The sequence below is a fragment of the Mustela lutreola genome, chromosome 7, assembly GCF_030435805.1.
Source record: "Mustela lutreola isolate mMusLut2 chromosome 7, mMusLut2.pri, whole genome shotgun sequence".
Lineage (NCBI taxonomy): Eukaryota > Metazoa > Chordata > Mammalia > Carnivora > Mustelidae > Mustela > Mustela lutreola.
The window spans coordinates 127,340,999-127,368,372 of NC_081296.1; positions in this window are offsets into that span (position 1 = coordinate 127,340,999).

A 27,374-nucleotide genomic window follows, 5' to 3' on the forward strand; every position below is an offset into this window, starting at 1 on the left:
GGCCTACTTAGCCTGAGGGACTCCATCTCGGTTAAACAGCCATTTCATTGTTTATGCAGTAAACTTAAATTGACCCCTCCCTCGCAGAGGAACTTACTTGAAAACAAGTCCAGAAAACCAGTAAAATAGAGTCGGCTAGTTCCTGATAACAGAGCCCAGAATACAAGGAGGAGTCAGGCCAGATGGAGACATCTAATCAGTAAAAAGCATATATGCAAGTGATAGACTAAATTGTAATTCAATTGGCTACCTGCTTGTGGCCTAACATAACAGCCTTCCCAAAATGTACTGTTTGTAACTGTTCCTGGTATGAAGTAATCTTAAGTAACAAGTCACCAGACCAGATGGAACTAGCCAATCAGCAAAAGACACATGAACCTGGTGGATTAAGATAACAAAATATGGGTTGTGGTTTTACCCAATAAAAGGTAGCCTGTAAGATTGGGAAGGGTTGCTCTCTTTAGAGGCGGCCTTGACTGGTCAGCCAATTCTTGATGCTTGGCATGAATAAAGCTTTGCTTGACCTTCGTTTTGTATCAGTCTCATTCCTTTGATAATGGACCCCAACAGTGCACACACAGGCCTGCAAGTGAGGGGGGTGCAGAGGGGGTTGGGAGGGACAGAGAGAGAGGCAGAGAGAGAATCTTAAGCAGGCTCCTGACTCAGCATGTAGCCTGACAGGGGAGTGGGGCATGTAGATCAGAGTTCTCCATCTCAAGACTCTGAAACTATGATTTGAGACAAAATCAAGACTCTTAATCTCACAAAACAAACTGAGGGTTGCTGGGGGGAGGGGGTTTGGGAAAAGGGGGTGGTATTATGGACATTGGGGAGGGTATGTGTTTTGGTGAGTGCTGTGAAGTGTGTAAACCTGGTGATTCACAGACCTGTACCCCTGGGGATAAAAATATATGTTTATAAAAAATAAAAAATTATATTAAAAAAAAAAATCAAGAGTCAGACCAGAGATTTAACTGACTGGGACACCCAGGCACGCAAGGTGAAAATGTTTTAATGTGCCATCCCAAGCATCAGTTTATAGGGAAGAAAAATAAGATTCAAAGAACATAAAAAATTTATCCATGTCCCCTCAGAATATTAGCACAATTGGTGATATTTGGGTTTAACAGGTATGGTTTTATATTTCAGCCCTGAAATGTACTAGTGGCATCATTTTGGACTTTTTTCTTTTTCTTTTAAACTCTTGGAGTTTATTTTTAAATTAAAACAATTCTTTCAGGATTGATTTATAGTTCCCAGCATGACTTAAGAGGTCAATGTACTGTGGTACAACACAAGATGGAAATAGTAGACATAGGTTACAACCTAGGTTTTCTGCCTCCAAGTTCAGGGCTCTTTTTGGAACACTATTGCTTTTTAGTAACGTGTTAAAAAGGAGAGAGAAGAGGGTACCTGGGTGTCTCAGTGAGTTAAGCCCCTGCCTTCAGCTCAGGTCATGATCTCAGGGTCCTGGGATTGAGCCCCACATCGGGCTCTCTGCTCAGCAGGGAGCCTGCTTCCCCCTTTCTCTCTGCCTGCCTCTCTCCTACTTGTGATCTCTGTCAAATAAAATCTTAAAAGAGAGAGAGAGAGAAAGGAGAAAGAACTATAAGGAGAGACATTATTTTAAATTGATTACTTCTAGTAATGCCCATAATTAAACAAGTGAATGGTGTACAATATAATGCAAGACAAGCACAGCTTAAAACACATAAAGTGACTAGCGCAACGATGCTAGCGACCTGAAGGTTCTATCTCGCAGCTTCTAGGCTTAAACAGGAATAGAGTGTGATGTCCATCAATCTGACCCCAGTAAAATCAAAATAGCACTGCATCCAACAGACCCTTCTGGGATCAGGGTCCATCTCAGGGAAAATGATTGCTCCTAAAAATATATTGCTCCCCTAGAGGCTGTTGCAAGTGTTCTTTCTTTTCTTCCCCATCAAGCCTCAGGCTAATCCTTTCCTCAACTCTTGCTTCTTTTTCTGCCTTGCAATAAAATTCTCACCTGGGCATCATTGACCTAGTTCAAGGAATTTGTGGAGTACTGTACCTCCACTCTTTTCAAATTTTAATGTACACAAAAATCAGCTGAATTTTTTTTTTTTAAATGCAGATTCTGATTTGGCAATTCTTCAATGGGCCTGAGATTCTGCATTTTTAGCAAATTCCCAAGGGGATGCTAATGATGCTGGCCCACAAACCAAGAAAACAAATGGTCAAAGAAGCTGTTATTTATGACTAATTATTGGTGTATGTCAACATTTTATTAACAAGTTTAATCAGCTTTGTACTTCATGGCATATGGTCAATTTCAGGGTTGGGATGTTTCAAAAGGAAGAAAATCTGGTCTTTTGGCACACTCCATTGTTCTAAGGCGCTTATTTAAAAGGCAGATATTCATAGGTCATCCCTTAAGATTCCAGTTCAGCTGGTGTGGGGGAGGGTGCTGGAATCTGCACTTTGAACAAATGATTTTGCTGCATATTGTCCATGACTTAAAACCTGAGGATCCCAAGCATGAACAATGAAGCGGTTTCTTTGGGGGGGGGGGAATATATATATATATATATATATATATATATATATATATATTTAAAACAGTTGAGTATCTCATCACTTAATTCTGTTTAATTGATAAGTGTAAAATAATTTGAAAACTATTACATGCTGGGGTCCCTGGGTGGATAACTCGGTAAAGTGTCTGCCTTTAGCTCAGGTAATGATCCCGAGGTTCTGGGATTAAGCCCTGCATTGGGCTCCCTGTTCAGGGGGAAGTCTGCTTCTTCCTCTGACGCTCACCCTGGTCATGCTTTCACATGCTCACTCTCTCTCTCGAAGAATAAAAGAATCTTGAGAATAATAATAATAATTTCATGCTCTTTCCTTGTATAATTCCTTACCACTACCAATCATCTAGTATTGTAGCCGAATGTTTTCCACTATATACAACCCAAGAAATGGCCCTTTTCTCATTTTTGCTTCTCAGCTTGTCTTAACATGGGATGGTCTACTTAAGTATTACTTTTGCATTAGGAAGAGAGAAAGACTCCTGACAACCACAATGTTTGAAATGAGCTGTAGATAACAACTTTATTTTCTAAAGATGCATTTTTAATTTTTTTAAATTAAATTTTATTTTTTTAAAAAGATTTTGTTTACTTATTTATTTGACAGACAGAGATCACAAGGGGGCAGAGAGGCAGGCAGAGAGAGAGGGAGGAAACAGGCTCCCCGCTGAGCAGAAAGTTGGATATGGAGCTCAATCCCAGGACCCTGAGATCACAACCTGAGCCGAAGGCAGAGGTTTAACCCACTGAGCCACCCAGGCACCCCAGGATGCATTTTTCTAAATGTGAATCTGTCTTGAGCCTTTCAGTAAACCATGGCTCTTTCGGAGAGTCTCCCCTCACCCTCTGTAACATTCTGGGACTGTATTATAACTCAACAGGTTTGGAACTGACTCTGAATGCCTTCTTATTTCTAAAGGATTTTGTATGTGTTCTCTCACTAATTTTTTTCAAGAATTTTTCAAATGTCCTGGGTGGTTCAGTCAGTTGAATGTCCTTGATTTTAACTCTGGTCATGACCTCAGGTCATGAGATCCAGCCCTGCCTGGGCTCTGTGCTCAGCACAGAATCACCTTGAGGATTCTCTCTCTCTCTTTCTGCCCCTTTCTCGAGTTGTGCATTTTCTCACTCTCTCTAAAATAATAAATAAATAAATCTTGTAAGATCCCCCCCCCAAAAAAATTGGACTGGGGACATAACCATATCAAACAAAAAAATGGATACTTGGGAAAAACCTCAGATTCGACCTCAGATTCAAGCCCTGTCTCTCAAACCAGCCTTTCTGGAGACAGATCCCGTGAATCCACACAGGTATGAACACTGCAGATGAAGCTCATGCACGAGGAGGTTTGAAGACTGTGAGTCTCTGTTGCAACCCCCGTGGCCAGTGCTAGCCAGATACAGCTAGCTGTATCATTCTTGCTTTTCAGTATCCTCCTCACCAAACACTCTCATTCCTGACTTCCATGAGGGTAATAGCTTTGCTTTTCAAATTTGTGCATTATAAAATTGAAATGGGAAGGGACACTGGTAAAATAACTCACTCTACTTCCTACTCCTAAGTAAGTCTTTCTGAAGCAAGTATATAACATGAATGGCAGGTCTTCCTGATGGCTGGAAAACACTTGCAATTTATTTTCTTTAAACTTAACTTAACACTCCTACAGCTTTATCACTAAATTGGTTCTCTTACCTCAGGCTGGGTCTTGCCTCTATATCTCACCAAATAACCACAGGCATTCCTTATGATTGTGCCTTGCCTGGGGAGCTCAGGAAGAGGAGAATTTTCTATGACCTTCCTTTTGTCATCATTTCCTTCCTCCAAACTCGAGTTTTACACCAGGAATATAATCTCTTGTTTCAGCAGAGGAAAATATCCCCAACTCTCTCACCATTGCTGGGCCCATCTGACTTGGTCTTGACCTCATACCTTTGGCCTGATGCATCATGTCTCACCATTCAGCAGTTTCTTATTTTTCTTATGAGGTGTCTGTGTATTGTAGATGGTAGCCTCTATCTTATGAAATCCACATCCCTACAAATTTTAATTATTTTAAGCTTTTTAAATATGAACATCTCTGAAATATTATTTTGAAATTATGTTTGGGGATGTTTTCCAGCTTCACTTTTTTTTTTTTTTTAAGATTTTATTTATTTATTTGACAGAGAGAGATCACAAGTAGGTAGAGAGGCAGGCAGAGAGAGAGAGGAGGAGGAAACAGGTTCCCTGCCTAGCAGAGAGCCCGATGCGGGACTCGATCCCAGGACCCTGAGATCATGACCTGAGCCGAAGGCAGTGGTTTAACCCACTGAGCCACCCAGGCGCCCTCCAGCTTCACTTTTGTTGCATTGTATTCTCTTCTAATTCCTCTTTCTGGTATCTTGCTTGCCCTGAGCACATTCTACAAAGGAATCAATGGCTTTATGATTAAAGTGAAAATGATTTCAGAACTCCCCAGAATATTCTAAATGTACGCATTTCATCTCACTGCAAGATCTGAGATTTTCTCAAATGCTCAGTTACTTATTTCAAGGTCTTTGTGATTTCTTGATGTATGCTTGTGTTATGTTCCCTCCCTATGTTTCCAAACCATTTGCATTACCTGAAAACTGTATCTTAGCCCAGAACAAAGAGATGCACTTAGTCCCTACCTATGAGAAGAGGTGGCAGCTTTCATCAGGCTAAGAATTATTTATTCCAGAGAATGACCTGTGCCTAGCAAAAGATTCAGAAGCAAATGCTGTCATAAATTGTTTTAATTAAATGATGTTTCCACAATTTGTTCTGAGGTGTGTGACTCTAACAACTGAATACTAAGTCTTTTAAAATCTATAAGAGGCCTTGTACAGCGAATCTTACTTGAAGAAGAGATTTCTGCCTGTAAGTCTGTGGATAATCTTAACTTCCTGGAAAATCATTCCTAAATACCTCTTTGACATGTGGCAAGAAAAAAAAAAATTACTGTATCTTCGTTCCTGAAAAGCAAAAGAAGTATAAAGACTAATACTTCAAAACTGCCCACAAACAACAAAATAATACTTTGATGTGATCAGTGAATAAAAATTATCTATGGCGTAGTTTTCCTGTCTTCCTAACGAGAAAGACAAAAATCTAAATATTTTTCAGGTAAACTGATGAGTTCTAAAACAGATTTTTTTTTTCTTCCAATGAGTGGGAGGAGTAGAAGTAGAGGAGCAAGAAACAGTAACTTCCTTGCTTTTCTATTCACATTAAGGATATTTTTAATCATATGGTTCAGGGTTCATAACATAATATCTTTTCACTTTTTCTTATCTAAAAACTACATCACTGTACTCTGAAAGGGCAGTGTAAGAAATCTTGGAAACATTTAAATTCCCAGACCGCATTGCCTTTTACTTTTATTTTGAAGGATGAAGAGATCTCAGCTAGGAGGTACCTGGAGACTTTTGCAAGATCCCTCAAGCAGAACAGTGTTTAATATATTACTCCTTTTATGCACAAGGTATGTGTTAGTGGCATAAGAAAATATTACCTTTGAGAGGTCACCTGAGCCGCCTGCTCACCCACAGAACTTTTCAACAGAGCAGTAGCATTTCATGGTGTTTGGAACTTACAACCTGTGTCCACATGGTAAAGGGCGGGTTTTGAATATTTAGTGCCAGGCCCAAAGAATGGAGCAAAGGATAAAGAAAGTGCAAGGAGAGGACAGTGGCTAGATAGGTCATTGGCTACTCATGGATCTAAGCTCCATGCTCCCTACCACCATGCTCTCTCACCTCTACCTAGCTTCTCTTTGTTTCCTCAGCCATCACCTTTATTAAATTCTGATCATATATTCCACTCATATAGCTTCCCAATGCAGAATAATGGAGCCTAGCTCAGATCATGGCACATAGTAGGTCTACTGCTACTGCTACTACACGCTTATGTTGATCAAATTACAAACCTTCCATTAGCTTTAGTATTTTAATAATCCACTTGGAGTAATTGGATTTGTCTCATCTATTTGCTGTCCTGATAAAGAGATGTCCTCCTTTTAAGGCAATACCACCTGAAATGTATATCCTTATGTTCTTAGAAGTGTGACCCAAGAGACTGAATGAATTACAGTTTCTTAAGATATAAATGTAAAGAACATGTATGTCAGAATCAATTACATGTATAAAAGAGAAGAATTCATTTTTTTCCTCCCAACAGTTATTTTTTTTAATCTCAAAGTTGTAAGGCTCTGAGGAAAAACACCACTAAAAGGTGAGGTATGCCCTCCTCTTTATTAAATCCCTAATAATTTCTGTTATATTTCAAGGTGACTTAGCCTAGGAAGTTCAAGTTGGAGTCATCATAGCTTTTGCTGTCTCTGAAATGGCTTACGTTTGCCTGCTGCTATATCATATGGATATTCCATTAAGATCTTACTGCCCTAGTGACCACTAAAGAGCTAGTCAAGCCACCTTAGACATCACTGAACATTTCTGGCACATCCTGGGGATGTTAACACCTGGTTAAAAAAACAAGACACTCAGATGTTCCAGAAACTAAATATTTAATACCCTGGACTTTTCATCAAATTCTGTCCTCATAGTGATTTTTTCCACTCATGGTTTCTGATCCCACAGTATAAAGGTCTAGCTTGTCAAATACTGGTTTTATGTTTGTTTATGTTTACACTCCAACATCTGAACTTGTGGTACAGTATAATAACTGGTCTATTAACATAAAATAAAAGGTAAAATTCCAATAATGTTTTAATATAAGCCACCCATAAATTACTAATTAACAATAGATTAATGTACAATGAACTAACTGCTAAACCTACAGATTACAATGTTTAAATGTTTATTAATGGTTTGGAAAGCCCTGGGGTGGCTTCATTTAGAATCTCCAGGTCAGTGTTTTGAGTATATTTCTTCTTGTGCTATTCACATAAGCTTAAGTTTTTCCTTTAATATGGAGTTTCCTAATGCAGCCTATAGAACGTTATAGACATTAATCAGGATTATGCTAAAATGGCAGTGCTTTCAAATGTCTTTCTATCACTATTGCCACTATATTATCTAACTGACGAGGAGAGAAAAGCTAGTTTCAATAAAATAAGAACATTCCACACCCCAAGTAATTTTGTCTAAATCTGGCATAATATGAACTATATATCTTTAAGATTATGGCAAAAGACTATAGTAACCTTTCCTTTAAACGGTTCTTTGCGTTTTCATATGTTTTCACACTGCCAGTTCCTTGAGCCAGATTCAAAATGTCAAAACTCTCCCTGTGTTTCCATCCTGGACTTAAGATAAATTGTCTCTAAGAGAAACTTTTCTTATACATCCTAAAATTTTTGTTTAAGCTTCTGAAAAAAAAAAAAAACAAAAACAAACCAAACACGTACATTTGTAAGTGAAATATAAATACCATGAGCTCATTGACACAAGTTCTCTTTTCGTAATGAATCAGAATGCCAAGGTTGTGGTTAGGATAAGGTTAAATTAAGTTGTTTAAATTGTAACATACTATGTTTACTGCAGAAATAACACACACTTATTAAAATTGTATTATTGCAAAAGAAAATACTTTAAGAGGTTTTTGGCACACCTTGATATTTTGGGTAAAATTTTATAATTCCCCAAGAATTCTTAAAATACTGATGTGAATATGAACAAAGGAAAGGTCAGTGATATTTTAAATTATTCTACTCAGGGAAACAGATGAAACCTTTCTAGAAGAATGGATTAGCCATTCATGAATGGATAGTATGAATGTGGTTCTAGCCATTAGAAACATTCAAGAAGAAAAGCAAATTTCTTGGATTTAAGGACATTACCACAGAGCCTCTGAATTGATAACCAGAGATTTCTAAAGTTACTAGAAGAGCCCCTTCCCCACATTTGGGGATGAGAAGATGTTATCAGACTCTAAAGACTCTTCATCCTCATATTTTGAAGGCAAAAAAGTCCATTTACTGAAAAAAAAAATGCTAGATATTTCTTGGGTCAGTATAATATGGCATCAAGAGAAATTATTTTTTAAAATGTCTTCAAGGTAATGTATAAAACATTGTGACATTATATTTTCAATTTATGATGAGTAATTTGTCTCCACAATAAAATTTACATTTTGCAAATATTTCATCAAGATATTTACCCCAGTTCATTCCTCTGACTCAATAGCAAGAAAAGAACTATTATAATATGAACAATTGAGTTTAATCTGTTTTGCCAAATCATGCTTCACATTGAAATGATAGCCCTTAAGATTATTTTCTATCAATTCTGTAGAAAGCTTTTCATTTTCCTAGGTAGTGGTGAGTCTAAAATGATGTTCTCCAAGTGGTCATTTTTTAAAAAATAAATGTCTTTTCTCATAGGCTAATTAAGGAAATGCACTTGCAGAAAAACAAGCAACATAGATTACATATATTAATCATTGAGGAACTTCCTAAAAAAATAATAAATAAAAAGATGGTGTGAGTTCAAGTACCAGAAACACTCCCTTCAAAGTTTTCTATTTCCTCTGTCCATGTAGTCATGTAAAAAGGGTGAAAAAAAGCCTCAGCATCCAAAAGTAGTGAAAATAATTTAGTATATGACAGAAATCATTATACTTTTCTACAGGTTTCTAGAGCAATGGCCCTGGATAAGACTTATAAAAATATGATTATTATCTGAAAGAGCACCATGTGATCAAGACTCAGTTAAAAGAAAACAAGAATACCCCAGATGACACCTCCTGAACTTGACGTTGGGAAGACCCCACAGTTAGTTAGACCTTCAGTGAAACTTCAAATGCATTCAAATGTACTTTCATTGTCTGTACTTATTTGGAGAGAAACACATGTGTTCAAGAATTGAAGTGACATATTCTGAGGCATTCAGGTTTTGATGTATTTACTAACCCAAGGGTTTTGGGAGAAAGTCCAATAGATCTTCCTTCTTCCTTCAGCCTTAAATAAGCACATATTTCTACTTTCTGCATGTTCAGTTTGCAGTTGAGAACTGTTGATGCCAAAGTGTTCTAGTTCCAAAGCCACTGAAATGGGCAGAATCTACCTCCATGGAAACTTTGGCCAAGCCCTTGTATTTTTGAAATATAGATGAAAGAAAGTTAGAAAATCTCTGTATATTCCAATTGGGCCATCCCAGGTTAAGTTGAGCCACAGCTGAAAACAAATGATGTTGAGCAGAGAGAGACTGTGTTCTGATATCCCAATGAGTTTCTATATTGAAGTAAATGACTCTCACTTCAACCCAACCTTTGCCACTTACAAGCTGTATGAGACTTGGACCTGTTACTCAATCTCTTTGAACCTCAGGTTTAATATTGGTAAAGTTGCCAATTTCTTAAGATTATGTCCAAAAACAAAGTAAATACATTTATAAAGCACTTAGTCTGATGCCTGGCACATAGTAGGCACTCAATCATTGTTCTTAACATCTATATTAATATTTTCATATATCTAATCACTATTCATTTAAGCCCTCTCATAAAATTTGTTATGTACATGTTTAGTATAAGCTGTATTTAAACTAGTTTTATAATTATTAAAGGCAGATATAAATCTTCAAGTCTCATACACCACAGAAGCTTTGGATGAGAAATGAGAAATGCAAGTTTCTTTGTTATAATAAATGAATTTCCTCTCCATCTTAAATTCTTACACTATGTTCCCCCTCAATCCAGGATGAAAAGAGCCACCTCAGTGTTTTCTCTTGATTTAGGAAAAAACTCAAGCAATGTAGGCTACTTCTCCTCCATCATTTATCACTGAAGGAGCATTAAATTGGAAGTTGGGAGGGATTCATAGCATCCCGTCCTCAGGGGTTGCATCCGATCATTTGCCTGAACTATTTAATCACAGTATTTGCAGATATATTTACTTTGTCATTTGGTGTCTGGTTGTATGGCTTTTACTTGATCCACTAGGAAAGATCCTCTGACTCTGCTCGTCCTTTGTGTCCTGTCTGCAACAGTCTGACTACACAAAATTACATGGGTGACAATTTATGCCCCTACAATATGTATGAGAACTTGACTTTGGGCTATTCCAAGGTACCTTCTTAGGATCACTATGCTGCCATCTATATTCCACACATCAATGTTGTGGTAGGTTAAAGAACTATGAGAACCTTGCCAATTCCCAAGGCAGTCAGGCAGGAAGAGGGCATATTCTCTCAACATTCTTAGTACCTAATTTCTCTGGGGTTCTCTTGCTCCTCCTAAGAATGGGGACTGACAGTGACTTCACCAATATCAAATACTCCTGATTCCTCCTCTTTCCTCCTCCTCCTCTTTCTTCTTCTTTCCTTTCTTCTCCTCCCCCTGCTCTTCCCCCTCCTCCCCCTCCTCCCCCTCCTTCTCCTCCCCCTTCTTCTTCTTCTTCTTCTCCCCCTTCTTCTTCTCCTTCTCCTCCTCCTCCTCCTGCTTCTTGTTCTTCTTGTTCTTGTTCCTGTACTACTACTACTTCTTCTTCTTCTTCTTCTTCTCCTTCTCCTCCTCCTCCTCCTCCTCCTCCTCCTCCTCCTCTCCCTCCTCCTCCTCCTCCTCCTCCTCCTTCTTCTTCTTCTTCTTCTTCTTCTTCTTCTTCTTCTTCTTCTTCTTCTTCTTCTTCTTCTTCTTCTTCAGCTTCTTCTTCTCCTTCTGGATTAAAAGATCTTTTTCTAGCCTGAGTAATGGTGATGGAATTGGATCATGTATTCTTTAAATTATATTTACACTTGAATGTGGCCCAAATATATATAAGAATTTGATAGTTGTGATAAAGGTTTTTTTGGATAAGAAATTCTTGTAGCAAACCAAAGCTTTATGTCTCTTGGATCAAAATAGAACAGAAATTATGATTGAGTGAAAAGACATTGGGAATGTGAAGCATGATATACATAGATTAATAGTTCAGATTATTAGCCTTTTCCATTTCTCTTATTAGAAAATACATGAAATATATCTTGATTTGAGGCAGTTTTATTTTATCCATCAGTACCTGGAAAGAGACCAGACAAATGACATTCATACAAAGCCAGATATCATTTTTCTATTTTTATCTAATTGACAGATAACCAAAATGAGGAATAATTAATTCCTAAAGGATTAATTTAGCAAACCAAAAGCTATAAGCATGATAAACATTGTGTTATCATCCATGCAAGAACATAAGGCCCAAGTAGCATGGATTCAGATTAAAAAAAAACAAAATTAAATTTAAAAAAATTAAATGCCTGGAGTGAACAAAACTTTTAGATATATGACTAGCCAAATATTTATACATGGGAAATGATTACATGTTTCAATTCATAAAAAAAAAGTCTTTTATTTTCACATGATGGTGATAATAATAGTCATTTTATTAAAAGCTAACATTATTTGAGCACTTCTTTTATGTTGGACACAGTTCTAAGTGCTTAATATATATTAATTTTTTTAGTCTTCACAACTTATTATTATCCACATTTTGGTTGGCAGATTTAGCAAATAAAAATAAAAGATGCCCAGTTAAATTTGAACTTCAGACTAGCAATGAATAAGTTTTATTATAAGTATGTTCCAAATATTAAATGGGACATGTGAATACAATTTTTCATTGTTTATCAGAAATTCAGATTTAACTGGGCATCCTCAATTTTATCTGACAATCCCATCCTCATTTCACAGGTGAGAAATCTGAGGCACAAATGAAATATGTATATGTCTAAAGACTGGATTATCCCAAATATACTCCTCAAATAAGAGCCCTGATCAATCCCTAATATATTTTAATTTCCTTCTATTGTCTTTGAGAAAAGTAATAAATCTCAATTAATATTTCCTGAGAATCTTAACATCATTACTCAACACCGTTTGCTCTTCCTTAAGCACAATGAGGAGTACATTTTAAAGGACTCTTCCCACTCTAGATTTGTCTTGTATTAGTTGTAACTGGTCAAATTGCAGTTTTCAGGCATCTCATTCTCTTCATGATTAGTTCATTGAAATGCCTATTTTTTTGTGTGTTGCTTTCAAATCTCTACCAAAACATTTCAAGAAAGGACAGAAATCTAATGTTCTAATATAAATGCTGATTATCACCCAGCCTATTTCTTTATGTGGGCAGATTATACTCTGATGCTAAAACCAACACTAGTATAATATCCTGAAACCATCTAACATGGTCTATCCCTCACTAAGAGCTTGAACTCTGCAGATGAATTTTCAGCCACTCCATTTCCTAGTTTCCTTTGTACTGCTTGTCTGCTTTGAAACAGGGCCATAACTGTAGACACCCCACTTGGAATAAGTCACGATTGCATTTGTGTTTTTTTAAAGGAGCTATATGGGTTAAAATATCAAGTTCTTCCTAAATGTTACTTACTGTACATGGTTTAGTAATTTCAATTTCTAGAACTTTGCACTTGACATACTTTACACAGGAGTTTGTGAGGACTCATGGGTTATAATCAGAAACCTTCCAGAATCAGACATATTTATAACAGACAAATAACTGGACTCTTTCTGCAAATAGCTCACCAAATGTTTATGGCATATTTTAGGTGAAAATATTTCTTGCACATAAATCATTAACAACTCTGATTATGTGTTATGATCTTTATCAATAATAGTTTATTGCTATATCAATATATAGTGAGTATTTGTAATGTACCTGTCACTTCACTAAATAACTTCTATAACTAATATCATTCAAGGCTCACAATAATCCTCTTGGATTGATTGCAGTTATTCTCTTTTATGTATAAAAAAACTGAGTCTCAGCCAAAATCATATAGTTAGTGAGGGGAGGATTAGGAATCCTAACTGAGCCAATGATCTTAACTGTGATGTGGCATTATGTTCTTTAGTTATATAAAATCCCATTCCATTTGTGTATGGCAGGATGTAGTATCTCCTCATGAACCTTTGTCTGGAAGCTGTGGGTGAGAAAGTAGATGTAGGTCGCTATCCCTCACATTCTTCTCTGGACTGAGACTAGTTCATCAGCATATCTGATAGTTTCCTCAGGTTAATCACTTAAAGGTGGTGTACTATGTTGATAGAATCCACATGGAAACCCATCAGATACATCGCAGATCACCTGAAGTTTGTGTCTTGAATGGAGATGAAGAAGTCAATCATTCTCAACATTATTTTCAAAAAAATTCTTGAATTTTCTACTCATCTCTCCTGGAAAAGACCTCTGGCTTCCTATTGGACCTGAGGTCAAGGAGTTTACATTCACCTTAGATTGTCCCAACTAGTTTGGTCTTCTACTCCATAATTATTTTATTTAATTTTTTAAAAAGATTTTTTTATTTTTTTATTTTTAATAATAATCAGCTATTATATATTGACCTATTTTACTAAGCACCCTGAAATGTGGATAATAACATTATTATTTTACAGATGGGAAAACTAAATATAGGAGGTTGAACAATTTGCCCAAGGCTGCATATTAAGTAAGGGCAAAATCAAGGGCTTCAAGATTCTTATATTATGCTATGCTGCTGCAATGTCTATAAGCTCTTATTCTCATATCATAACCTCTTTGTTTCTTTAATATACCAGTTACTTAAAACATAGTATATCAAACACACTTTTCTCTAGCAAGGGTAGACTTCAGTATACTTTTGATTTACTGTGGAATCTTAATAAGTGGATCCATTTCTAGAATGCCCAGAAGGACTTGGTTGTTGTATAGTTTAGGCACTAACATTATGCTTTTTTTTGTAAAAAGCTCATGAACAATGATAAAAGCATCATAATGAAACAGCAGAATATTTAATGGACTTTCAGTACTTGATAATTCTTCCACATTGATAATGGCCAGTGTTCTTAGAATTATCTTTAAGTGTCTAGATGTCAGCCAAATCCAAAGTCCTACAAGTTGCTGTTTCTCTGAAGTTTCCTTAAAATAAACTTTTCTTTATGATGTTAATATTATAGAAAGTCATTTTCTATAGTTGTAGAAAGTACAGCTGAACCCTGGGGAGTGTGTTGTAACATTAGCAATATTAGCAATTTTCCTGAGAGCTTTTCATCTACTTTGGACGTGTTTACAAAATAAACAATGATGTGTTTTATTTGTAAATAAAGAGTTCTTTGTAAAGTCAGATTGAAAACACATTTAAATGTGCAAAATCTTCACTTCCTCCCTTTTTCAACATTCCTTGAACTCTTTTTAAATAATGAGTATTACATTCAATGTACATCATTTTTGAAGAACAGCCAATGGAAATTAGCATTTTAAATTTGGTGAATGAGTATAGATAGCAGGCAGAAGGATGTCTGATGTTTGTTGTTCTGTTTGCATTATTTAGTCAAATTCTAATTATTTAGATAATATGCATAAAATAAACAATTCATATTTAAGAATTTTATTTGAGTTTAAACTCCTGATTACATAATTGTATATTTTTCCTCCTCCCTGGGTTATAAAAAAAGAGAATATCTATCTATGGTTTATGACAATCGCATCTGGAAGGGAGTTTAAAACACTTTTAATTAAAACAAAATCAATGAAAAGAGTTATCAAGACTCTGTTTGAGCTCATCTCGTGAAAATTTTCTAAAGACATGCTTGGAGTGCCTTTCCCTTTCCCAGAAAACAAATAGATTTAGTATTTATTACAAAATCTATTTATGTCATGTAAAATAGCTACCAGCCCAATCAATATGGATAGGATACCCCTAATTTAAAACCCCCCAAACCACCAAAACTAGCTTTCATTTGGAAAGAGGACCAGACCTAGGAGACTGCTATTACTCCTCCAAATAAGGATGAAATCCTCCAAGCGATATAGTTGTGCATGTACTATCCATCTTAAAAAACATTGGGCAAAATCCCCACATATTCATTATTTGAAGATCAACAAAGAACATTAAATGATTTAGTAAGGGACTCTTACCCTGTATAAATATGTGGGAGTGTGAGAATGACAGAGTAAAGTCATCCAACAATCTACTTTACCATAAAAACAGTGAGCATACTGACCATCAAAATTGTCCAAATCAACTTTTTCAGAATTCTGGGAATTAAAAAAAATCCAAGGAATATTTATTCAAGAAAAACAGATGGTTCTCAGTAAGAACAGATAGTTTTGTGGCACTTAAATATATTCCCATCCCTTTCTCTCTAGCTTTGAAGTAGTCTTGAAAACAAAAGTTTCCTAATCATGTAAACTTGTAAACCTAGCAGGCACTGGAGGAGCAGACAGGAATGGTCAGAATCTCGTATCGAGCAGTTCCATGGAAACACTCACTTATAGGACTCGTCTTTAGAGTTCATTCTACAAATGGCTTTTCACCCTGAGTCTATACTTGTAGAAAACAATCAGCAGCAGTTATGTAAAACTAAAGCTATCTGAGGCAATGATAACACTTGGGACAATTAAGAAGCTGATCCAATAAAGACCAAAGGAAGAACTGGGGAAGAAGATATCTATAGGGGCATTTGAAGATCTCCACCATATTGCTGGGAATCTAAAATGTGTTGCATATGTTTGAGGATGTGTGCATGCTCAGCAAAGATCTCAAAAGGCCCTAATCTCTTGCCACTGGCTTACATTATGGCTGTGCACATGCCAGAACAAAAAGCAAAAGCACAGCTATAAATTGCCTGTCTGAGATTTGAAGGCATGGCCAAATATGCACACAGAGGCCTTTGGCACACTGGGAAATTTATAGGTTCAAAACATTAAAGGAAATCTCAGCTGACCAATAGCTAACTGAGCAAAGACTTCAGTAATCACATATGACAAATACAGATTTCACAGAATTAGTTCAGGACAGTTACTAAACAAACACCACCGCCAACACCAACAACAAGTATCAACACAAAAAGACTTCTGAGGGATCATTTCCACATTTGCCATGTTCAGTTACTAAAATATTCATTTTGGGGGATGCCTGGGTGGCTCAGTTGGTGAAGTATCTCCCTTCAGCGCAGGTCATGATTCCAGGGACCTGGGATCCAGTCTGCATCAGACTCCTTGCTCAGTAGGGAGACTGCTTCTCCCTCTGCCTGCCACTTCCCCTGATTGTGCTCACTCTCTGTATCCCTCTCTCCCTAGCAAATAAATAAAACCTTAAAAAAATTTTTTTAACATAAAAACCATATGCAACACTAATAAACAAACCAAGAAAATATGGCCTATATACAGGGAAAACACAAGTCAATGGAAATTGTCCCTGAGGAAGTCCAGACTGGATTAACTATACACAATTTAAATAAACTGTTTTAAATATATTTTAAGAGCAAACAAAACAAAACAACAGCAAAACAACGTCTAAGGATGAAAAGAGCATGAGAATGGTGTCTTACCAAATATAGAGTATCAGTAACAATAAATTATAGAAAAAGGAACCAAATAGAAATTCTGGAGTTGAAAATTACAATAAAAGAACTAAAACTTAAATTAAAATAAATTTGAAATTAATTTAATTTAAAACATTAATATACATATCCAAGAAGCTCAACAAACTCCAAGTAGGACAAGCTCAAAGAAGGTGCACATCAAATATGTAGACAAAAGAGTGAAGCTGATCCTTAACTTATACCATATATAAAAATTACTCTGAAATATATTAAAGACCTACATGTAAGATATAAAGCCATCAAACTTCTAGAAGAAAATTAGGAAGAACAGTTCATGACATTAGACTTAACAATGTTTTTTTCGAGTATGATACCAAAAGAACATCAATAAATATACAAACAGACCAAGGGAACTACCTCAAATTTAAATACTTTTCTGTATCAATGGGCACAGTCAATAGAGGGGAAAAGGCAACCTTTGGATTGTAAGAAAATTGCATATCATATATCTGATAATGAGGAATTATCTTCATAATATATAAAGAAATCCTACAATTCAACAAATAAAAATATCAAATAATCCAATTAAAAATGGGCATAAGAATTAAATAGACATTTCTCCAAAGGTAATATTGCAGGTGGTGAATAAATATTTTAGCATTGAGGCTCCTAGAGTGATTGTAGTTTTGCTTTCAGGTAAAGAAAGCCTATAATAATACTGCTGATTGATTCATAAATATATTGACAACTGAGTTGACCCATTTTATTTCCTTCTTTCCCTATATGAAAATGTTCACCAGTGTTTTATGTACAGGAAAGCACCATGCTAAAAAGGTCGAGTTCAGTTCTGTACAGTGTGCTATTCTCCGATGGCTATCTGCAATGACACTTTGTATGAAACAGTAAAGACTTATTGCCATAAAAAATTTCAACACACTTAAAATAATTTAAATCATACAAAGTATGTTCCCAGATCAGAGTGGAAGGAAAATAGAAATCAACAGTACAATAAAACTTGAGAAATTCATAAATATTTGGAAAGTAAACAACATATTTTAAAATAAACAATGGGATAAAAATGAAGTCACAAAAGACATCAGAAAACACTTTGAGATGAATGAAAAGGAAAAAATAAGTTCTTAGAACACATGAAATGCGGCCAAAGCACTTAGAAACTTATAGCTGTAAATACCTATGTTTAAAAACAAAAACAGAAACCTTAAATCAATAACTTAATCCTCTACCTTAAGAAACTAGAAAACAATAATTAAACTAAACTCAAAGCAAACAAATTAAGGAAATAATAAAGATTAGAGCAGAAATTAATGAAACAGAAAATATTTTAAAAAGTGGAGAAAATCAATAAAACCAAAATTGGTTCTTTGCAGACAATATAATTGATAAGGTTTTAGCTAAACTGACCATGAGTAAAGAAATAGAAGACTGAAATCACTATAATTAAGAATGAACTGAATTTTGACAAGGGTGCCGGAATGATTCAAAGGGAAAGAATAGATATTAAATAATGCTGGAGAAGTGGATATTTGTGTATAAAAGAGTGAATCTGAAATCTAATCTCACACCCTATATAGAAATTTATTCAAAATGGTTCAAAGACCTGAATATGAAAGTGGAAACTATAAAACTCTAAAAAAAAAAAAAAGAAAATAGATGTAATTTCCATACTTTGAATTAAGCACTGATTTCTTACAGATGACACCTAGGCAAAAGCAAAAAAAAAAAAAAAAATTGGGATTTATTAAAATTAAAAACTTTTTTGCTTCAAAAGATACTATTAAGAAAGTGAAAAGACAACCCAGAGTGAGAGAAGGTTTTAACAAACCACATATCTGGTAAGGTACTTGCCTTCAATATGTAAAGAACACAATCAACTTAATAAAAAGAAAAAAACAATTAAAATATGACAAAAGCATTTGAGTAAATATTTCTTCAAAGAAGGTATACTAATGGTCAACAAACATACCAAAGATGCTCTATATTATTAGTCATTAGGAAATTTAAATTAAAACCACAATGTGGATTATTTTGTAAGATAATGAAACAGGTTAGAGAGGATGCAGATCCTCTGGATTCCTTATACACTGCTGGTGGGAATGTAAAATGGTACAGATGCTTTGGGAAATGGCTTGGCAATTCCTCAAAAAGCTAGAGAGTTACCATATGAACCAGCAATTCCACTCCTAGGCATATACCCACAGAGTATATGTCCACACAAGAACTGTTGCACAGATGTTCACTGCATCATTATTCATAAGACTGAAATGTAGAAGCAACCTAAGTGTCCATTCACTGATGCATGGGCATGCAATGTAATAAAGCCATGGAACAGAATATTACTCTTACATAAAAATGAATGAAGTAGGCCATACGACAAAACAGAAGTGAGTTTTAAAAACATTATGCTAAATGAGCTGGGCCTGATACCAAGGTCCCATACTGTATGATTCCATTTGTAATTCTGGACCATTCTGAAATGTCTGGAAAAAGCAAATTAATAGAGCTAGGAAGTATATTACTGTTTGCCACAGGCTGGATATATGTGGAAGGAATGGGAGGAGTTACCGTTGATGTTAATAGAGTTTTTTGGGTGGGAGTGGAAATGTTCTAGAATTAGTGGTGATGGTTGCACAACTCTGTGAATACACTAATGCTGCTAATATATCACAAATTGAAGCAATGCAACTCATGTATTCAATAGAAAAATGTGTTCTGACTGTCCTTATTTAATAATCAAAGGGAAAAATATCAGTAGCAAGACTGAAGACACAGACACACACACACACACAAAACAGTTTCCTGAAAAAATTGCAACGTATCCTTGTGACATAGCATTCCTGATAAAACTGTGACCTGAGGGGGCCTGGGTGACCCAGATGGTTAAGCATCTGCTTTTGACTCAGGTCATGGTCCCACGGTTAGGACTGAGCGTTGTGTTGTGCTCCCTGCTTTGCCAGGAAGCCTGCTTCTCCTTCTCCCTCTGCTGTCCCCCCTGCTTGTGCTCTCTCACTCTGTTAAATAAGTAAATAAAATCTTAAAACCAAAACCAAAACAAAACAAGAAATCAGTGACCTGAGAATATTAAGATCAGATGCAGGAAGTAATGTATTTTTATAGAAATATAACTGTTAAATTCTCTAAGCTTCAGATCCCAAGTTGCATGTAAGACCAGGCACCCATTCTTTAAAAAGAGCCTTGTAAAAGACTCTTGCAGCTCATTAACAGAAATAATCATTAAAAAATTACAACCTCAAGTACATGTTTGTTTGTTTTTTAAGATTTTATTTATTTGTGGGGCACCTGGGTGGCTCAGTGGGTTAAGCCTCTGCCTTTGGCTCAGGTCATGATCTCAGGGTCCTGGGATGGAGCCCCGCATCGGGCTCTCTGCTCAGCAGGGAGCCTGCTTCCTCCTCTCTCTCTGCCTGCTTCTCTGCCTACTTGTGATCTCTCTCTGTCAAATAAATAAATAAAATCTTTAAAAAAAAAGATTTTATTTATTTGAGAGAAAGAGCAGAGAGAGAGAAAGAGAGAAATCACAGGTGATGGGGAAGAGCAGAGGGAGAGTGAAAAGCGGACTGTCCATTGAGCAAGGAGCCTGACCCAGGCTCAATCTCAGGACCCTGGGATCATGACCTGAGCCAAAGGCAGATGCTTAACCGACTGAGCCAGCCAGGTGCCCCTCAAATATATGTTTATGTCTGTGCAATGCAGGATAAAAGAAACAACATTTGGACAAGCAAAGCACAAGGGAACTCCATCAACTTACACACTATAGATAAAAAGCTAAAGTCTTGGGAATTTACTCAAAAGGAAAACAACATTAGAATTGGTATCCTTAAGGGCAGGGGTGCCTGAGTGACTCAGCCAGTTAAGCATCTGACTCCTGGTTTCAGCTCAGGTCATGATCGTGATGTAAGGTCCTGCAATCAAGCCCGAGGAGGGTTCCATGCTCATCGTGAAGTCTGTTTGAGATTCTCTTCCTCTGCCCCTCCCCCCACTCATACTCTCTCCCTCTCTTTCTCTCTCTCAAAAAAAAATATTAAATAAAATCTTAAAAAAAGAAAAAAAAATTAAAAATTGGTATCATAGGACACCTGGGTGGCTCAGTGTGTTAAGCATCTGCCTTCTGCTCAGGTCATAATCCCAGATTCTGGGATTGAGTCCTGCATCAGGCTTCTCCCTCTGCCTGCTGCTCCCCCAGCTTGCGTTCGCTCTCTCTGACAAAAAAAAAAAAAAAAAAAATATATATATATATATATATATATATATATATATATTTTAATTGTTATTACCAATATTTACTTTATTTATTTTAGAGAAAGAGAAAGTGAGTGTGAGGGGAGAGGGATAGAGGGAAACCTGAGCTAAAATCAAGATTATATTGCTCAACTGACTAAGCTACCCAGGAGCCCTATTAAATAAATCTTAAAAAAAAATTAGTATCATCAACTGGGTTGAAGAAAATGAATATATTCTAGGCTTGAATGTTTGAAAAATATTTTAGTTTGTTGCTTTCCCTATCTGAGAAATATTTGTGGGTGGGGGGAAGTATTGACTTATCCTCCCCTTTCAAATAATAATAAACAGCCTCATAAACTGTAATTTATGATCTGTCCTTGGAAAACACATATAAAACCTTCTCTCAGATTATTTTACTTGAGTTGATGGTTTTATCTCTCTTTATTCCTTGACACAGCCCCTTACTATCTTTCTCCTTCCAGACCGATTTGGATTGCAGCCCTGGCTGTCCCATTTCCCATAATTTTGAGTCATATCCTAGAAAGGTTTTAACAATCTGATTTATCTGTTAAATTCTACTAGAGTTATTTTGTTAATTTAAACTGTCCATTATTCAATGCAAAATTTTGATATTATTGCAAATGACACTTCTAAAGGAGGATTTTCTAGCTAGTATTAGGGAAATCTAGAAGATTTATTTCATCTTATTCTGAACAATTAAGAATTTGCCATTAAAATGGTTTTTAGTGAAAGACATTGACACAGAGGGAATATTAAAATAAAGGCAAAATATAGTGGAGAAATAAATAAGATTGTAGAAAGATGACTGTACTCCAACCTAGGCTAAGATGTTTATTGCAGTGGGCCACAAAATTAAATTATGGCTTTAATTAAAGTAAAAAAAATTAAATCAATTTTTAATTTCTTAAAAAATTGAAATATGTTATATTATATAATTATGTTATCTTAGCTAAGGAAAAATAAGGCCATGAAAGAAACATGAAAGAATATCTCCCTGCCTGTGAATTCTTTAAATATGTTTTCATACTAACTTTACATAAGACAATGGATCACTTAGTTAACAATATCTTCAGTCTTTCTACCCATTAGTTCAGGTGACTAAAAAGGCTGAGGTAAAATAAAAATTCCTGCCTCCCTTAATTGCAAGTAAGAAAACAGATTGGTTTGCCTCAGGGCTTGAACAAAGTAAGCAAGATGCATTGTTTGATTCTTTTTCTTGTGTTGTTTTCATTTCCCTGTGTCCACAAGATGACTTCTGGGAGTTCCAAGAGTGAAATCCAGAAATAATCTTTCCAGTCAAAATCTCTACTAGTTTCATGAATCCTGATTAGACACAGATTTCTCCCCAGCCACTGTTGTTGGGAGCATGTGATCCCAACAGGGACAGTGTTGTTCCATAGGTAAGACTAGAGTCTCCTAGTGAGAAATGAGGAAATTAGGATGGAAGTAACCCATTTTTGTGTGTCTCTTCCTCTTTAAATTTTTTGAGAAAGTTTTCTATACTCACAAATATGTCTTGTTGTGATATATGTGTATTCATTGTTATTTGTTTTTGCGATGAAATGACATTGAACCTCGTATCTACAGCAACATGGCATAGTACAGACAATTCATATATGTGAAGGCACAGGCAATGTGGGTGCCAAATGAGGGTTTGAAAACACAATCTTTTGAGCATTGGCACCAATTATGGGGAAGGTTTTGGATTTCTGCTAGTCATGCGATCTTCTGGTTCTTGATAGACAGAGGATATCACACTGATATGTGGATGTTCCTTGCAATTTTAGCCAGAGCGAGATCATCAATAGCATTAGGAATGGGACTTTGTAGAGTAGAAAAACATTTTTTAAACAAGAGAAACCAGTTTGAGAAATTAAGTAGGTATACCATATGTCTTTATCTTCAGTTGATATTTGAAATCATAAAAGAATTAAATCTGGGTAAAACATAGAAAGAAATTATGAAAACATATCCATGAATACTTGAATCTTACTACAGCATAATTGCTGCATAATAAAAGTGGGTTTAGTCAAATTGAATTTCAATCAAGTATAATTACTTACCAAAGTAATACAAGATCATTATTAAAAGCTGGTTTTGTCAATAGGGCGCAAACATACCAGAAGCTGTGACCTCAATATATATGTAAATGTGCAAGTTAAACTCTTAAATGTAGTCATCAGATCTCACAAAACTCAAGAGTATCTTAAAAAGAATATAAGAAGGTGATTACATCAAATAAAGTATTGTTCTGAGGTCTATAATACTACAGCATAAAACACGGTATATTTTTTGATATAGCATCTTCATATTTTCCACTAAAAGTCTTTAGATCTTTTTCTATTGGAAGATGTAACTTTTTCTTATTTTTTAAGTCCAAGATAATTTGTGACATCCTGAAAAGACACAAATATTAGCTCCTTAGACTCCTGATATTTTCACTCTAAATTATGAGCCCCCAGAACTCAGCATCCTCATTTATGCTTCTAACTCCTAGCCAGGGACTTGACAGTCACAAGGGTACAATGTATGACCAAACTAAACAGAACAGAGCACACAGCCAGTCCTGCATTACTGGCATTTCATATTTGAGAATTGAATTGCTCTATTTCTTATATATTTTGGTACCTGATACTTCTTATATGTCTATAAAAAATCAATACATGATTTGTAATGCCTTTAATGGATGCTGAACTAATAAAATAATTTTACTTTATCAGACAAATCAGGACCTGGCACAAAACACTCTTAGTAAACATTTACTGAATGAATTCATTTCAAAGTCACCTTGAATCAGGAACAATCCCTGAATTGTTGAATTCCTGGATACAAACAAATCAGGCATAAAACAGAGATAAAAAATTTATGACTTTATCTTTGGTCAAAGTCTGTGGAATGCCAAAGCACACACAAACCAGGTCACCTTTCAATGCCATAAATTGGAGGACTGGTAGAACCTGAAATAAAATTTAATTTTATTTAATATAATTCTTCTTCACTGAGATGTGAATGATTCATTCACTAGGTGTTAGGATCTGGTGCAAATGGGCTCTCTCTCTCTCTCTTTTTTTAATTGAAGCATAATTGACACAAAATGTTTAAAATAGTTTCAGGTTTACAACGTAGCGACTTAGCAAGTCTGTGTTATGCTACCCTCACCACAAGTATAGCAACCATCTGTTACAGTACAATACTATTACAATGCTGTTGACTATATTCCCTATTTTGTACCTTTTATTCCTGTGACTTACTGATTTCATAACTGGAAACCTGTATCTCCCTCTCTCCTTCACCTATTTTGTCAATCCCCACACGCAAAATATCAGTTTGTTCTCTTGTACCTCTGTATTTACAGATCTGTTTCTGCTTTTGTTTGTTTCGAATACACTCTATTTTAAGAAAAAGCTTTATCTTATGCAAAGTCCAAGCTTTATCAACCCATATCAACCCACTACATTTCAAGGGAGAATAAATGATTAAATAATTTTCCTTTTTATATGGAGGTTCCTTTATATACTGAGCTCCCATCATATTTGAAAGATTTTCATTTTACAAAAAAAAATAGATTTGCATTTCAGTTCTTCTACATTTTATTTTGGTTAAAAGTGAATTTCATCCAGACCAGTGGTCCCAAAGTCTAGTGGATCATCAAAAGCAGATGGAGAGATTTAAAAAAAAAAAAAAAAGATATTATAGAAATATCTACAGTTAATGAAGAAGTTTCCTTAATTTTCTAGAAGTGGCTTTTTGAGAGTTTATACCATGCCATACTGTCTTATACTATCATTATATTTTAGAACAAAAAAGAGACCAAAATGGAAGATTATTTCTGCTTTACCTGACTCATTCTATGATCTTTTCTCCAGAGATTCTTTTTTAGGATACCTGGGTAGGTCCCAGGGGTGCCTTATGATGAAACAATATGGGGACCACTGATGTGGATTCAGTTATGAGCCAAGAGTACTTCCGTAATTAAGACTATAGTCAAAGACCAGGGTACACCTGGGTTAGTAACAAACTGTCATAATTTTCCTTTGGAAAGCTTAGCTTCTGAGTTGTTTTTGTGTAGATATTGTTAGTTCTCTGATCAGGCAAAGGTGAATGTACCCTCATCTCCATCTCTAATAATGTGTTTTATAGCCATCCATAAAATATTGACTTTGCAGTAGAGCCTGCATCCTAGTAAGCCCCTTCTACTTAATGCATCCAGGAAATTCAGAGCATATTACTGGGGAAAATATAAAATCTTCATTTAGAATTACTTACAATGCTCATTTCAGAGTAAAATAAAGCTTACATATTATTTATTTCTGCACAAACAACAAGTTGTATTCTTTCTATACTGAGATGCATGAATTATTAGCAAGCTGGGAACTGGATCATTGTTAAGATATCACAGATGATCCAAATAATCTTGTTTCAAATGCCAAACACCATTATAAGCAGATGCACTAGAGCTGTTTTCCAGTGTTTGGCTCATCTGTATAATGGCAAAGGGGGCCTCCCCTGATGATCATTGTAATCTAGTTCCATTTCAGTGAATTTCCATTCAAACACATCAAACTCCCAGCCCCAGAAAAGTACTCAATAATTATTCAAGTTAAGATACCAGTGCCTAGAGCATTTATAAATACATGCATACAGGCAAAAATCCTATCCTTTACAATTCATATTAATGTTAACTTGTAATTAAAATGAAAGAAATACTCTCAGATGCCCAATTCATCAAATTCTTCATCACTACTTTGTTCCATGCATCAGTTGATTACTTAATTCCTTTATAGCCTTACTTTTCACATGAATCCTTAATCTCAAGACTCATTTGGGAAAAAGAAAATCCACCTCTGAATTCAGCTGAGTTACTTGCAACACTAATAGTAGAAAAAGACAGTTAACAAAATTTCAATTTCTTTATATGAAATTACAAGAAATTTGATCAAGATCATACTTAAGGCCCTTCAAGTTCTAAAGAGATTTAATTTCTTGGTTTTTCAAATTGAGTGAAGTCTTGAGATTGATAGAAAATTTGCAACAAAAATTTTTAAATAATAATAATATTCTTATAACTCAGATAACAAAATATAAATTGCTTCTTCATTCTTGGCATGATGACTTTCCTCATCTCGCTTTTGTTTCTTTTATGTATTATTCTATTCTTTTATTTTTTTTCCTTGAATTTACTCAAATATTTTAACTGCTATAAGAAAATATGACCTACTTATATCATTTGCAGTGGGTTGTAACTAACTCTGTATTTCAAACATATGTGGCTGCTCCTACTTAAAAATACTTCCCATACACTAATGAAATTTTAACAGAAATAAGTAAATGAAATTGTTTCATTTCACTTTCGTTTGTATACAGAATTTTATATTGTGGGGACTCAAGATAATTTGTCGATACCAGCATGAAATAGAATCCTTCATGCACCTTATTATTTTTTTTTTGCTCTCTTTTGCCCTCCTTTTAAATTTCTTGTCCCACAGCTGTTAAAATCTCAAACTAAGAAGGGTTCAAAGAGTTACCATATTCTGAATATGTCAGGTAGAGGTTCTTTCATTTAAGCAGCACTAAATACAAGGTTCTCAGTAACTGAAGGAGGAAAATTTAAATGGTAATAACTTGAATCTTAAGTTTTGAAGGCAAAATATACAGGTCTTAGTAGGAAATATAATTTCAAGGAATCATTATTCTTCTTAGAAATATGTACAGTTAAGTAAGAGGCTCTCTTCATTGTCTAGAAGTGGTTTGAAAGAATTTGCATCATGTAGTACTATCCAGTACTATCATCATATTTTACAACAAAAAAGAGACCACATTTCTGTTTTAGCTGAGTCATTAAAGGATAGAAATTATGTTTAGAGAAGCTTCAGGAATAAAATATCATAACAAAATAATGCTTTTCAGTTTCATTCCTCATGTTAATATTCTATTTCTTTCAGACACTTTTTTTTATGTCTCTTTGCATTTCTATTAAGAATTTAAATTATATTCTTAGAAGAGAATGGGCTTACATGTCATGGGGAGCTATGCCTTAGAACCAACCTTGACTTTGCTAAACAGGATATGTGAAAAAAAGTTCAATATTTCTAAAAAGGAGCCATAGCATTTTTATAATCTACTAATTCAGATCAGCTACCTAAGTCACCTCGGAGGGAAAAAAAAATTATATATATATATATATATATATATATATATATATATATAAATTCCAGTGGTAGTATATACAATTTAGGCTCCCAGAATCTTTAAAATGAAGCAAAAAATTGTAT